Source organism: Euleptes europaea, chromosome 5, assembly GCF_029931775.1.
Source record: "Euleptes europaea isolate rEulEur1 chromosome 5, rEulEur1.hap1, whole genome shotgun sequence".
Lineage (NCBI taxonomy): Eukaryota > Metazoa > Chordata > Lepidosauria > Squamata > Sphaerodactylidae > Euleptes > Euleptes europaea.
Genome location: NC_079316.1, coordinates 6714533 through 6730295, shown reverse-complemented (window position 1 = coordinate 6730295; position 15763 = coordinate 6714533). Strand labels below are relative to the sequence as shown.

Genomic DNA, 15763 nt, shown 5'->3' with positions numbered 1-15763 from the left:
GTTTTAACTCTTGTACCCAGACCATTTCTTTACACCTCCACCCCTCATGCCCTAATGGGATAGGGAAGAAAAGCAAAATACAGATTGAGAACTGTAGTTTGTATCCTGATCAGGGTTTGAAACTGCCAGAGGGGTGGAAGAACTTGAACCGCCTACCCTTTCCCAGCCTGACCGCTGGGATCTTGATCATAGAATCATAGAGTTGGAAGGGACCACCAGGGTCATCTAGTCCAACCCCCTGCACAATGCAAGAAATTCACAACTACCTCCCCCCCACACATCCCCATTGACCCCCACTACATGCCCGGAAAATGGCCAAGATGCCCTCCTTGCCTCTTGCATGGCTGCTTCTTAGAGTTAACTTGAATGCAGGAGAGTAGACTTGCGAGTAGAAAAAAATTAAATATTTTGAAGCCATGGTGGAAACAGTTTGGGAGAGAGGCGTTCAACCCTGGAATAAATCTGAATTTCTTGGACTGCTTTAAGAAGAAAACATGCATCATTTAGAACTTTGTCAGTATATAAAACTGGACTCTTTGACATGTTTACGATGTTGAAAAAATACAAATGCCTTCATTTTGTTCTAACACAATTGCCAATAGACCCAACGCTGGAAAGAGAGAGCTACAGTCGGCTGTACCTTGTGGTACCTAAGCACATAGTTTTTGCCATCTGAGAAGAAGGGAAAAAATAAAAGTTGAGAATAGAAACCATAAATTTTGCAATAAAAGGAAGCTTTGTTATTTGGACTTAGAAAGAGTCTCCTTTAAGAAACAAGAGCAGCTTAAAACAGCTGGCAACCCTATCCTTTGGGTTTCAGATCCCACTAGGGTTGCCAGGTCCCTCTTCGCCACCGGTGGGAGGTTTTTAGGGCAGAGCCTGAGGAGAGCAGGGTTTGGGGAGGGACTTCAATGCCATAGAGTCCAATTGCCAAAGAGGCCATTTTCTCCAGGAGAACTCATCTCTATCAGTTGGAGATCAGTTGAAATAGTGGGAGATCTCCAGCTAGTACCTGGAGGTTGGCAACCCTAAATCCCATGCATCTTTACATTTCCAAATGGGAGAGCTGATAATGCACATGTCTGTCTAGAGAGGAGCTCTGTCCCAAAATCTCCTCCCATTGTGTCCAGCCATGAAGAGATGGGGGGGGGGCAGATAATTATTCTGTACATGTTCAGAGGCAGTCTCCTGCTCAGTGCTGCCTCCCATATTCTGGAACCCAAGGGCAAACTACCTATTACTCTGCAGTCATGTGGATCCAAAGCCACTTTGTCCATGCAAAGCATTCTGGGAGTGAGGTGGTTTGCAGGGGAGAGTTGCTTTCCCTCTAGGGCGGTCGCCTCTGGCTTTGGAAATTCCTGGAGATTTTGGCACCGTTACTCTCTTCGGCTGTATGCTGAATATGGATCTTCATGGAGGGCAGGCACAGACTTGCCAATCATCCGGTGGGGCCTGGAGATCTCCCGGAATTGCAGCTGATCTCCAGACTGCAGAGATCCGTTCCCCTGGGGAAAAACGGCTGCTTTGGAGAGTGGGCTCTACGGCATTATACTGTGCTGCAGTCCACCCCCTTCCCCAACCCCACCTTCCCCAGGCTCCATCCCCAAATCTCCAGGAATTTCCCAATCCAGACTTGGCAACCTGCGGCAAATCTTTCTCCTGTGGAAGCAACGTGTGAAAGGGGCAGTGTTCTTTTTTGTTTTTTTATAATATTTTTTTTATTATTTTTCACAACATATAAACACATAGTTCAACAATTAATAAAAGTCATTAAAAAAAGATAAAAAACAGTAAGTTATTGTTGAAAATACATATATATTCAGATAAAATATAGAGACTTCCCCTCCATCTCCATCTACCTCATTATAAATTTGTATACTCTTTTGTAAAGGTTCTAATCCTAATATTGTCTCATATATATGGATAAATTTTTATATCCTAATCAACTAAAATAAATTCATATTATCAGATCATATATATCTATTGTCTATCTTAAAATTAATCTTGTTATAATATCTATATACTTGAATATAAAAACATCTTTTATGATAATAAAAAATGGATTAGATCAATGTGTAACCCTTAAACTCCCCCATTTGAAGTTCTGAAAGGGGCAGTGTTCTGAGTGCCTCGGAGCGTGTGCGGCTCCCTGTCTCCCTCTGCCCTGCCAGAGCTCCCAAAGATCGGTTTAAGCCCCCCACACTTCAGGGTTTGGGGTCGTGGCTCTTGCCAGGGGTCTCCAAAGATCCTCTAAGGCAGACAGAGAGCCAAACGGAAGAATCCTTGTCAGATGCTGACAGATCGCCAGGCTAGTAAAGGCAGATGGGAAATGGGCAACGAGAGGAGGACAGATACAGAAAGCCATATTCACACAGAGCTTGTGAGTCTGCGTACATCAGTGGCTCATACAGAGTTGTGCGTGTGTGTGTTAAGTGCGGCTGAGTCGCTTCCAACTTATGGCGACCCTATGAATTAACCACCACCAAAACGTCCTATCGTTAACAGCCTTGCTCAGGTCTTGCAAACTGGGGCCATGGCTTCCTTGATTGAGTCTGTTTAGCTTGGAAAGAAGGTGGCTGAGGGGAGACAGGATAGAGGTCTATAAAATTATGCATGGTTTGGAGAGAGTGGACAGGGAGACGTTTTTCTCCCTCTCCCCTAATACTGGAACACGGGGTCATCTGCTAAAGCTGGAGGGCGAGAGATTCAAAACAGATAAAAGGAAGTATTTTTTCACACAACGCAGAGTTAAATTGTGGAACTCCCTGCCTCAGGATGTGGTGATGGCTGCCAGCTTGGAGGGCTTTAAGAGGGGAGTGGACATATTCACGGAGGAGAGGGGTATTCATGGCTCTTAGTTAGAATGGATACTAGTCATGCTTCTTACCTATTCTCTCTAGTATCAGAGGAGCATGCCTATTATTTTGGGTGCGGTGGAACACAGGCAGGATAATGCTGCTGCAGTCGTCTTGTTTGGGGGCTTCCTGGAGGCACCTGGTTGGCCCCCGTGTGAACAGACGGCTGGACTTGATGGGCCTGGGTCTGATCCAGCAGGGCCTTTCTGATGTTCTTATGAATACTAGTCATTATGCACACTTATTCTCTCCAGGATCAGAGGAGCATGCCTATTAAATTAGATTGCTGTGGAACACAGGCAGGATAGATGCTGCTGCAGCCGTCTTGTTTGTGGGCTTCCTGGAGGCACCTGGTTGGCCACCGTGTGAACAGACTGCTGGACTTGATGGGCCTGGGTCTGATCCAGCAGGGCCTTTCCGATGTTCTGATGAGTCCACCCATCTCTTGTTGGGTCTTCCTCTTTTCCTGCTGCCTTTGGCTTTTCCTAGCACGAGTAATGGTCCCGCCGCCGTTCCTTCTAGCGGCGGGTGGGGGGCGGTCCTGCGGTGCTGGCACGCCCCCTGGTGGCGCTTTGGGAGCCCTGCAGGGGGGGACCGGGCGCTTTCGACGGCTGCTCGCCGAGCGGAGCGGAGCCGCTTTCGCCGCCTCCGGCAAACCCCTGTAGGGATGGCGGGGTATGAGCCGTGCCGGGCGGCCGGCAGAGCCAGCTGAGCGCCGTCCTGTCGGTCTGCCATCCATCCCGTGCCCCAGGAGCGAGAGGGGTCGCCAGCCGTCGGTGGGGAGCTTGCAGTACCCCCCTTCCTGCAAAGGACTGCTTGCCTGCTGGAGGGATCTCGGCCAGGGTCTCCCTCGGCTGTTTAGGATGGATGGGTAGGAGCTGAAGAGAGAGCCTGCGGAGAGTGGAGGTGAGTGACGGCACGCGGTCGTGGGGATGCAGACGACACGGGTTTGAGCCGTTCCGGGAGCCCGGCGGGACGCCTTCACACGGCGCCTTGTGAACTAAGTGTCATCCGCAGCCCCCAAACGCCACTGGCTTAGATGACCTTATAAGGGAACGAGACCAATTCATGGGAGGCAGATTCATGGTCTGTGCCATAGCTCTGAAGGCGAAACAGAGCCTCCATGTTCAGAGGCAGTATACCCCAAATATCAGTTACCGGGCGGAAACAGTAGAAAAGAGCAAAAGTCCAGTAGCACCTTAAAGTCTGGCAAGATTTCTGGCAGGGCATGGGAGAAAACTGTAAGGATGCTTATGTGCCCTGTTTGTCAGCTTCCTGGAGGCATCTAGCTGGCCGTTGTGGGGAACAGGTTGCCGGACCAGATGGACTTTACCTCCGGTCTGCCAAGGCTTGTCTGGTGCTCTGGAAACCATCCTCCGCAATCCCAAATTTTTGGAAGATGTTTCGGGTAGCTGAGGGGGGTACAAAGAAATCACTCTTCGCCTGCTCAGAAGTATTTTTAAAATCTTTTTTCAGAAAATCCTGTGTTTGGTAAAGAGATTTTGGGGCTCCACACTAAAAGTGGCAGAACAACTGCTTGGCATGCAGAAGGTCCCCGCTTCAATCCCCAGCATCTCCAGTTGAAAGGACCAGGCAGTAGGTGAAGGGAAAGACCTCCTCCTGAGACCCAGGAGAGCCACTGCCAATCCGAGTGGACAATACAGACCTTGATGGACTGATGGTCTGATGCAGTATAAGGCAGCTTCATGTAGGTTCATGTGTGTTTGAGGAGGGGCTGTGGCTCAGTGGTAGAGCACCTGCTTGGCTTGCAGAAGGCCCCGATTTAATCCCCGGCATCTCCTGTTAAAAGGACCAAGCAGTAGATGATGCGAAAGACCTCCGCCAAAGTCCCTGGAGAGCTGCTGCCGATCAGAGCGAGCAAATTGACTAGTGATCTGATTCAGTATAAGGCAGCTTTAAGGAATCTTCAAGTGTTCCTGTTTCAGAGGGTAGCCGTGTTGGTTTGCTTTGGACCAGCTAGATTTGAGTCCAGTAGCACTTTAGACACCAGCAAGATTTTTTTGGGGGGGTGGGTAGGAGCTGTCGTGTCTGACAAAGGGAACATTGGCTCTCGAAATCTCATACCCCCCAAATATTGTTGGTCTCTAAGATGCAACTGGTCTCAAATCTAAGTGTTCATGTGTGTCCCTTCAAAGACGGATCAGTAAAGGGGTTATCTTATTTATAGGGAAGGGGGAGCTAGCCAATTACGCCCCCCCAAATGGACAAACAAGGTATTGGAAGGCAGACAGAAAGCTGAACGGAAGAATCCTTGTCAGACGCCGACGGATCACCAGGCAAGTAAAGGCAGGATGGAAAATGGGCAAAGATCATGGAAAGAGAGAGGGACAGATACAGAAAACTGTATTCACACAGAGCTTGTGAGTCTACTTACATCACTGGCTCATATAGAGTTGTGTGTGTGTGTGTGTGTGTGTGTGAGAAGTGCTGTCAAATTGCTTCTGACTCATGGCGACCCTCTGAATTAACCACTGCCAAAACTTCCTATCCTTAACACCCTTGCTCGGGTCTTGCAAATTGAAGGCTGTGCTTCCTTTATAGAGTCAATCCATCTCTTGTTGGGTCTTCCTCTTTCCCTGCTGCCTTCGACTTTTCCTAGCATGATTGTCTTTTCCAGTGACTCAGACTCTTGTCTTCTTATAATCTGACCAAAGTACGATAGCCTCAGTTTAGTCATTTTAGCTTCTAGGGAGAGTCCAGCTTGATTTGATTTAGATATATTAAGTTACTCCCGTCTAAAGCATGCCCAGTGGGTTTAGCCTAGAATAACTCTGCCTAGAACTGCGACGTTGGATGCTTTTGCAGCTTGCAGCGGAAGGTGGGAACAATTTTGCTGGGAAAGTTGAGTCATGCTTACAGTGATGTGAGATGAGATAGAAACCCTAGGGTGTCTGTGGGGGAGGTCTTGAGTTGATGGGCAACTCTGTTGCACAAACTCCCTGAGTTGGGCAGACCCCATTCTTAGAGCCCCCACACCCCGAAACAACATGCCCCTTACACCAGCCAGCATAGTGTAGTGGTTAAGAGTGGTGGTTTGGAGCGGTGGAGTCTGATCTGGATTTGATTCCCCCACTCCTCCACATGAGTGGCGGAGGCTAATCTGGTGAACTGGATTTGTTTCCTCGCTCCTACGCACGAAGCCAGTTGGATGACCTTGGGCAAGTTACAGCTCTCTTAGAGCTCTCTCAGCCCCACCTACCTCACAGTGTGTCTGTTGTGGGGAGGGGAAGGTGATTGTAAGCCTGTTTGATTCTTCTTTAAGTGGTAGAGAAAGTCGGCATATAAAAACCAACTCCTACTCCTACTCATCCTCCTCCTTCTTCTTTTCAATGCCGCAGCCTCTGCAACGTTCAAGTTATCCTGGTGGTATGCTTCTTGCGTCATGTGGTACATCAATGTGTAGCAATGGAAGGCAGTGTGTGTGTGTGTGTTGGTCATCCAGGGGTAGGTATGCCTTAGAGTGGCCAATTACCCAAAGAGAGAAAAAACGCCCTGTCCCTTTAAGATATGCTTAATGGGATGTTACCTTATCTACCTCCATGCCATAAAAACTTCAGCTGCCCATTTCCACACATTGAACATCTATTAAAGGGAGAGGGGTTATTTTTTCTCCAGGCCAGTTGGCAACCCTAGCCTGCCTGTGTGAACTGCATGAGTGGAATTTTGTTCTGAGTTAGTATACAGAGAGTTAGGGAAGGCAGCATGGTATCACCCCATCTTGTCTGATCTCAGAAGCTAAGCAGGGTTGGTGACCACCAAGGAAGGCTTTGCAGAGGAAGGCAATGGCAAACCACCTGTGTTTTTTTCTTGCGTTGAAAGCCCCTTGCTGGGGTTGCTAAGAAGGGTCAGTATGCCCTTGGTAAGTCCCTTGCTGGGGTTGCCAAGCAGTGTCGGTACTTGGAAGCGCAACCACCAAGGAAGGCAAACCTCCTCTGCTCATCTCTTGCCTTGAAAGCCCCTTGCTGGGGTAGCCATAAGTCGGCTGCGAATTGACGGCACTTTATATCCACAGAAGATTGGCTGTGTATGTACGGCACATAGCTGTGTAATGCCAGCCAAGCTAATGCACACAGCTGATGGGGGACTTGCGTGGGTATGGTGTGGATTATGCAGCCTGAGGACACATCCTGATGGGGGGGGGTGCAGTATCAGAAGAGGAGGGGTTTCTATGTTTTCCTGGGGTGCCTGCTCCCCGTCTTCCTGGTTGCATGCCGCAGATCGCAGGCAAAGTTTACATGTCTGCTTTTGTTGCCAGAGCACGACCCTAAACTACGTGAAGGGAGCGTGATGCCACTGTGAAGGCCACTCCGCCACACATCTTGGCATTTGCTTGGGGTGGTGCGTTTGAAAGTGGCCAAGGAAGCAGCCTAATTTCAGTCTGACACCATGGGAACGCGGTCACACCCGGGGGGGAGGGCGATTGCCTAACTGGGGCCACGCTGAAACCAGGCCTTGGTGAGTGGCAATAAACCGAGGTTTCAGTTTGTGTTTCTTACAAAGCCAGGGCACAACCTTAGCATGTGTGAAGTGCAAAGAGATGGGTGTCTGCCTGTTTCCTCCAATGGCAGCTGCCTACAGAGATCTATGTGATTGTGATCACGACAACAGCGAGATCTGAAAGTTTACCTTTCAGAACAGCGGCCCGAATCTGGTTCTCCCACATGCACACACCCCGCAGCTGCAATTTACACACATGCACACACATGAAGCTGTCATGTACTGAATCATACCCTTACACTGAATCATCCGTTAAAAGGGCTTTTTCTACTCAGGTTGGCAGCGGCTCTCTTTAGATCTCAGGGAAAGGCCTTTCACATCGCCTACTGCCTGGTCCTTTTTAGCTGGAGATGCCAGGGACTGAACCTGGGACCTTCTGCATGCCAAGCAGATGCTCTACCACGGAGCCACAGCCCCTCCCTAAACACACATGAACCTGCCTTATACTGAATAAGACCATCAGTCCATCAAGTCTACTCAGACTGGCAGCGGCTCTCCAGGGTCTCAGGTGCTTTCACATCATCTTCTGCCCAGTCCTTTTAGCTGGAGATGCCAGGAATTGAACCGGAGGAGTCCTTCTGCATGCAAAGCAGATGCTCTGCTACTGAGCCATGGCCCTTCCACAGATGAGAAGAAGAAGAGTTGTTTTTACTATGCCAGCTTTCTCTACCTTTTAAGGAGAATCAAACCAACTTACAATTTCCTTCCCTCTCCCCACAACAGACACCTTGTGAGCTGGTGGGGCTGAGAGAGTTCAGAGAGAACTGTGACTAGTCCAGGGTCACCCAGCTGGCTTCATGTGGAGGAGTGGGGAATCGAACCCAGTTCTCCAGATTAGAGTCCTCCACTCCCAACCACTACACCACCATCAGATGTTCCCTGATAAAAAAAAAATATAATCTATGGTGTGTTCATGGATCTTCCATGTTCAGAAAACAGTACCTTCACTCTCATTGTTGATTAGAGGAAGGTCTCTGAGGTCAGAGAATTTCCATCTTTTCCTCTAGAAATTTTCTCTTTGCTGCCTATGCCTTTGCCCTTTGGCATGTGATTCTCAGATCCTATGATACTGATAACGGGACAGGGAGAGAAAACGAGCAGTCGATTTTCCACCATTGTCAACAAGTTCCTAATAATACTAAGCAGCCTGCCAATGAATAAGTCTCTGCCCAAAGCAGCATACGGTTGGGAAGAGGGAGCCAGAGATAAAAGATGGCTTAGCAGGTGACACGCAGGTGTGAATGCTCTGCTAGTCCTCACTTAGAGGAGGGCAGGGAGCCGTTCCTCTTGGCAGCAGAGGATAGGACTTGCAATAATGGGTTTAAATTGCAGGTGGAGAGGTACCAGCTGGATATTAGGAATATATTTTTTACAGTAAGCATTGTTTGACAGTGGTATGGGCTGCCAGGGAGGTGGTGAGCTCCCCTTCACTGGCGGTCTTTAAGCAGCAGCTGGACAAACACTTGCCAGGGATGCTCTAGGCTGATCCTGCATTGATCAGGGGGTTGGACTAGATGGCCTGTATGGCCCCTTCCAATTCTATGATTCTATGCCACTCATCACTTTGGGGTCAGGAAGCCATTTTCCTCTAGGCCAGATTGGCCAGGGATCCTGGAGGGTTGATGTTGTTTTTTTGCCATCTTCTGGGCATGGAGTAGGGGTCACTGGGTGTGTGTGTGTGGGGGAGGAAGTTGTGAATTTCCTGCATTGTGCAGGGCGTTGGACTAGATGACCCTGGAGGTCCCTTCCAACTCTATGATTCTATGATTCCAAGGCTTGTACATCTTAAAAGCTTATAGATATATGGTGGCATCTGCTTCTGTGGACTGCAGCGGGCTGTATCAGAGGCATGAAGCATCTAACAACGTGGGTTCTAGTCTGTAAAGGCACATGCTGCTCTAAATCTAAATTTATAAAGCCACGAGGCTGTTTGTTGTTTGCATGTGTTAAGGAACTGCCAAAAAAAATTGGGATAAGGAAGTGTAGGCTACGTTTGTACATGGCCGCACCCACACATTGTCGGACTCTACGCTACGGTTGCACTACAGTTGTGATTCACAACTGGATTTTCCTGTGTGGACAAGATGGGGTAGTTGCAAGTGATCGCTGTAGTACAACACAGCATCCAAGGATGCCTGGCTGTTGTGTACAAGGGTTTAGTTTTCTCAGTCAGCCTACCGATCTGGGGAAACTGCATTAAGATGGCTGACGTGTAGCGTGGAATACATTGGAAATCAACAAGGATCTAACAGAATAATAGAATCATAGAGTTGGGACCACCAGGGTCATCTAGTCCATCCCCATTCCTGCACAATGCAGGAAATTCACAACTCCCCTTCCATGCACACCCAGTGACCCCCACTCCATAGCCAGAAGATGGCCAAAATGCCCTCTCTCTCATGATCTGCCTAAGGTCATAGAATCAGCAATTTTGATGGCTGGCCATCTAGCCTCTGCTTGAAAACCTCCAGGAAAGGAGAGCTCACCACCTCCCGAGGAAGCCTGTTCCACTGAGGAACCGCTCTGTTAGAAAAATTCTTCCTAATTCTTCATAACAAATAGATTTGTGGAAAGTGTCGGCTTTGTCTGGGAAACTAGTGCCACATGTTCCTGCAGTAAAACAGAGCTCGAAACATAGGGAAAGCAGTTTGTAATACTGGATTAATGGTGCGCCTATGCAAAACTGAATTATTCAAGAGGGCTATTCTACGCAGGCAATAGACATGCACTGTATGGGTAAATGATTCACAAAGTTACTTGGAAAAATCATTAGGGTCTGTGGTCTATACTGCTGTGTTTAGCTTGCTGAAACAAGGATCCTACTATGAATTTTGCATCATTTAATGTGTCATGATCATATTTTTATTTATTTATTTATTTATTTATTTATTATTTCAATTTACTACCCCACTCTCCCTGGTCGAGACTGTGCTCAGAGCGGCTTCCAAGGAATATTAATTACCCCATTAAATAAATAAAACCATTAAGGCAACATTCAAAATAGCCCTTCTGTTTTTCTTCAGTTCTTAGTTTTTAGACTTCTACAACCCTAATTTTATTGCATTGTTTATTGAGTAACCCACTCCTGTCAATTGGATTGACTCACTCTGCATAATCCACCTTGAGTCCAAGTGAGAAAGGCAGACTATAAATCATCATCATCAAATAATAATACCTGGAATTTTTTAAAATTAAACCATGTAGAATTAATGGCAAAGCAGCACCAGGAATTAGTATGATGTTTATCACGGCCCACAAGCCACAGCAAAGAAGAGCAAACAACAGTAATAAATTAATTGCCTGAAATCATATCTCTGCAGATATCTGTCATCCTAGTACATCAGACACGTTTATTAGTAGACTCGTGCTCGCAAGGCGTTGGAAAACACAGCGCTTTTCCCTGGAAGAGACGGGACCTGCATGCACTTGTCAAACTGATAGCTGTTCACAGATGTAAAGTTATGATAATGAAAAGAGGTTTCCCTTGCCAGTGTATGTATTGAGAATGAAGTTAATAACGTATGGTAGTAATAAGGTGGTTTAAAATGTCAGAAGTGTGCTATAAATGAATATAAATAAATAAATAAATAAAAATAACAAAAGACCATCATTTGCTCTGCAACAGACCGGCCTGACTACTTCTGTGCAGATTGTTTACGGAAGCATAACGCACTTTGGATTACTAAACATGCGTGTGTAATGAAGCGTTAAAACTGAAGGCATTGGTGGAAATGGAGTGCGCATCTGGAGTAGGAGGCTGACAGCCCGACTGATTAGATTTCAGCGCTGGTGTGGCCTGTTGTGCTTTTTGAATGTACATCCTATTCAAAACGATGATGTGTGGCTAGACGGCCCTAGAATGAGCATCCTGACACAGATTGGCATGTGCGTCAGGGTCGTACCTGCAGTCCCTGACCCAACAGATGCTACACACCTAGCAGCCTGTTTTGCATCTGGACACCTGTAGGAGGAGAGGATGGGGAGGGGCCATGGCTCAGTGGCGGAGCATCTGCTTGGCATGCAGAAGGTCCCAGGTTCAATCCCCGGCATCTCCAGTTAAAGGGACTAGGCAAGGTGATGTGAAAGACCTCAGCCTGAGACCCTGGAGAGCCGCTGCCGGTCTGAGCAGTCAGTACTGACTTCGATGGACTTATATTCAGTATAAGGCAGCTTCATGGGTGTGTTCATGTGATCTGCTTGTGTGTGTGTGTTATGTGCCATTGTGTGTCACTTCTGCCTTATGGCGACCCTATGAATGAATGATGTCCAAAAAACCCTATTATTAGCAGCCTTGCTCAGGTCTTGCAAACTGAGGGCCGTGGCTTCCTTTATGGAGTCAACCCATCTCATGTTGGGTCTTCCTCTTTTCCTGTTACCTTCAGCTTTTCCTAGTATTATTGTCTTTTCCAGTGAGTCTTATCCTCTGATTATAAGCTTGGAGATGCCAAAACATTACTAACCAGGACTGACCCTGTTTAGCTTCTGAGATACAACAAGGCTAGCCCGGGCCATCCAGGTCAAGGCACACTAGGACTTCAGTTTCTCCTAGACTCTGTGATCTACCACAGAGTCTCCTCTCCCAAGCTGTCTTTTCACCTACCTCACAAGGTGTCTGTTGTGGGGAGGGGAAGGGAAGGTGATTGTAAGCTGGTTTGATTCTTCCTTAAGTGGGAGAGAAAGTCAGCATATAAAAATCAACTCCTCCTCCTTTTTCCTCTTTTCCTCCAGCGAAACTCATCTCTGTAGTCTGGAAATAAGGTGTAATTCCAAGAGAACTCTAGTTTTCTACCTTTGGCAAGCCTAAGGCAGAGCCTGAGGTAGATCAAAACCAAAAGGAGGCCTGGGGCACCTTAAAAACTACTCAGGGTATTGTAGCAGAAACAAAGTAGAATCCGCTTCATCAAATGCATGAAATAGGTGCTCATTTGGCAGATATAGATATAGATACTGGTACACGCAGCCTTCAATTTGCAAGATCTGAGCAAGGCTGTCAAAGATAGGACATTTTGGAGGACTTTCATTCATAGGGTCGCCATGAGTCGGAAGCGACTTGACGGCACTTAACACACACACACACACGGGCACAGCAAGGGAGGGAGGGAGGCATCATAGTGCAATAAAACGCCATGGAGTACTATGGCATTTCTATGCCAGACTCATTTGGATACAAGATAAGCACAGTGACCCATTGACCACATAAGTGATTGCACAATCTTGCGAGAGTCGCTGAGCTAATTTTTTTAGGGTGAGAGGAAATGAGAATCCCTGGAGAGTCTCGACCCCAACTGGCGAGTCTGAAGCGTCCTGGTATATTCAGATTCACCCCTTCACAGTTTTTCATTCCTGCATTAGATCACCGTGTGTCTTTTGGCAGCACCGAAACCAGGCTGCTTCATCATTCCGAAAGCCGGCTCGAGCGTCAAGGCGTCTCCCTCTCTCAAGACAGCCAACGCGGTGTAGTGGTTAAGAGCGGCGGAGTCTAATCTGGAGAACCTGGTTCGATTCCCCCACTCCTCCACATGAAGCCTGCTGGGTGACCTGGGGCCGGTCACAGTTCTCTCTGAACTCTCTCAGCCCACGCGGAGGCAGGCAGTGGCAAACCGCCTCTTGAATGTCTCTTGAAAACCCTACAAGTCAGCTGTGACTTGACGGCACACACACACACACACACAAATTAATGACCTCCAAAATGTCCTATCATTGACAGCCTTGCTCAATTCACAGTGGGTAGCCGTGTTTGTCTGCAGTGGTAGAAAAAGGCAAGAGTCCAGTAGCACCTTAAAGACTAACAAAAATATTTTCTGGTAGGGTATGAGCTTTCGTGAGCCACAGCTCACTTCTTCAGATACCAAGCTCATACCCTGCCAGAAAATATTTTTGTTAGTCTTTATGTGCTACTGGACTCCTGTCCTTTTCTAGCCTTGCTCAAGTCTTGCAAACTGAGGGCCGTGGTTTAGACAGTCCATCCATCTCCTGTTGGGTCTTCGTCATTTCCTGCTGCCTTCTGCTTTTCCTCAGTCATTGTCTTTTCCAGTGACTCTTGTCTTCTCAAAAATGTGACCAAAAATACGAACTTAGGCAGATCGCAAGAGGGAGGGCAGGAAGGGTTGCGTCAGTGTTTGGCTCTCGCGGACCTTTCTTGCACGCCCAGGGTAGTGTCGATCGCCACTTTGGGGTCAGGAAGCAATTTTCCTCCAGGCCAGGTTGGCCAGGGATCCTGGAAGGCCTTTTTTTTACCTCTTCTGGGCATGGAGTGGGGGACACTGGGGGTGTGAGGGGGAGGTGGTTGTGAATTTCCTGCATTGTGCAGGGGGGCTTGGACTAGATGGCCCTGGTGAGAGCCAGCGTGGTGTACTGGTTAAAACCGGTGGTTTGGAGCGGTGGACTCTGACCTGGAGAACCGGGTTGGATTCCCCACTCCTCCTACACACGAGCGGCGGAGGCTAAGCTGGTGAACCGGGTTGGTTTCCCCACTCCTCCATACGAAGCCAGCTGAGTGACCTTGGGCTAGTCATAGTTCTTTTAGAGCTCTCTCAGCCTCGCCTACCTCACAAGGTGTCTGTTCTGGGGAAGGGAAGGTGATTGTAAACCGGTTTGAGTCTTCCTTAAGTGGTAGAGGAAGCCGGCCTATAAAAAGCAACTCTTCTTCTCTTGCAAAAGGAATTCAGCTCCGATGGTCCAGACAACACAATAACTAGATTGTCACCGGAAGCTTGAAAAATATTGCCCGTATACAAGGAGATAAAACCCAGAACATCTTATCCAGCTCTCTGACAAAACACGGCGTCTTTCCTTTTCCTCAGTGATATCACACTTGCCTGCCAAACCAGTTTCCCGGGGGTTTACATTGCACACACGGTGATAGTTTAATTCTTAGGAGGCACAAAATATGTAAAGGATGTAACGTGTAAAGGCATTTCCCTGAACTGATTCTCCATGCTTTAGGAGAGCAGATTATTAAGGCTTTCTCATATGGCCTGAAGGAGCTATTATCGAAACTGTGGACAAATCTAGAGTCCCGCCTCTCTACCAGCTTCAAGGTGCAAGTCTCTTTCCACTAGGTTCAAGCTGCAAGCTTTCAATCCTTGCGCTGACGGCAAGTTGTAAATACTTTTGTTGAGTCATTTATTTCATGCATCTTTACAAATCACACTTCAAGCCTCCAGGTTTTTTACCTGTTTATAAAAGACTTTACATGACATTATTGAGACTTACTTGATATTTATCTCATTGTATTGATGTTTGGAGGCTGCCTATTAAATGTTTTGCTTTTTGATAAAACGCTCTATTATTGTGTTATATATAGGAGCTTCTCATAACGTCCTGTCATTTATTAGGTAGCTAGTTGCTTGATAGTGTCCTAGTCTTTGGGCTCGACGGTTTCTTTCAGTTTGACACGTCTTGTTTGCATCATGCATTGCTTCCAATATATTATTTAGTATTGGCCATCGGGCAGGTAGGGTTGCCAGCCTCCGGGTGGGGCCTGGAGACCTCCCAGAATTACATCTGATCTCCAGACAAAACAGATGAGTTCCCCTGGAGAAAATGGCTGCTCTGGAGGGTGGACTGTACGCTGCGGTCCTTCCCTTTCCCAAAATCCACCCTCCCTTGGCTTCACCCCCCCCAAATTTCCCAACACAGAGTTGGCAACCCTATGTGCAAACCCAGAGTCCCCGCAGGATTGTTGGGAGACTAGAAAGAAGATGTCATCTCCTCAGGTGGGAAGATGACAGGGAGCAGATATAATTTTCCTGAGTATCACCAAGAGATAAAGGGAGGGGGAGCCGCTTTTCTTCATCTTGTTTGGGGATTCTGCTGTTAATCTAAAGCAGCCAGAAATACTGCAGAGCCTGTCCAAATTGGCCAAAAAGCAAGCAAACAAGCAAAAATAAACAAAAACCAGAAAGAAGCCATTTCCTTCATTATATATTTATCGGCACATGTCAGCTTGGCAATTTTGAGCTTACGTGATAACTGGGTTTGTTTCTTATTTGTGAAGATGAGCTTCTAGACCCAGGGCTGCTTGCTTCAACGTCTTTCTGAGCAGGCTGCAAATATATACCTTCCAGTCCCTGCATCTCTAGAGCAGCCAAGTTCAATGGGGTATAATGCCTTAAGAGTCCACACTCCAAATCAACCATTTTTTCCAGGGAACTGTCACCTGGAGATCAGTTGTGATCCCAGGAGATCTCCAGCCACCATCTGGAGGTTTGGTAATCAAATAAAACCTCGTGCTGAGATATCGTTATAAAGTAGCAAAACAAGCACTGATGGCTAACTAATAATTCTTGTTGAATAATAAGGTTTACAAAGCACAATAAGGCAACAATAAACATATGCAAAGATGACTGACGTCCCAAGTGATTACAATCGCTCACAGTTCTTGTGTG

General features: G+C 47.4%; 1 protein-coding gene across 1 annotated transcript in view; it reads left to right on the top strand.

Moving 5' to 3' along the window:
- NMUR1 (neuromedin U receptor 1) overlaps window positions 1-15763 on the top strand; it is a 121258-nt gene that overhangs the window by 88342 nt on the left and 17153 nt on the right. The window lies entirely within an intron of this gene.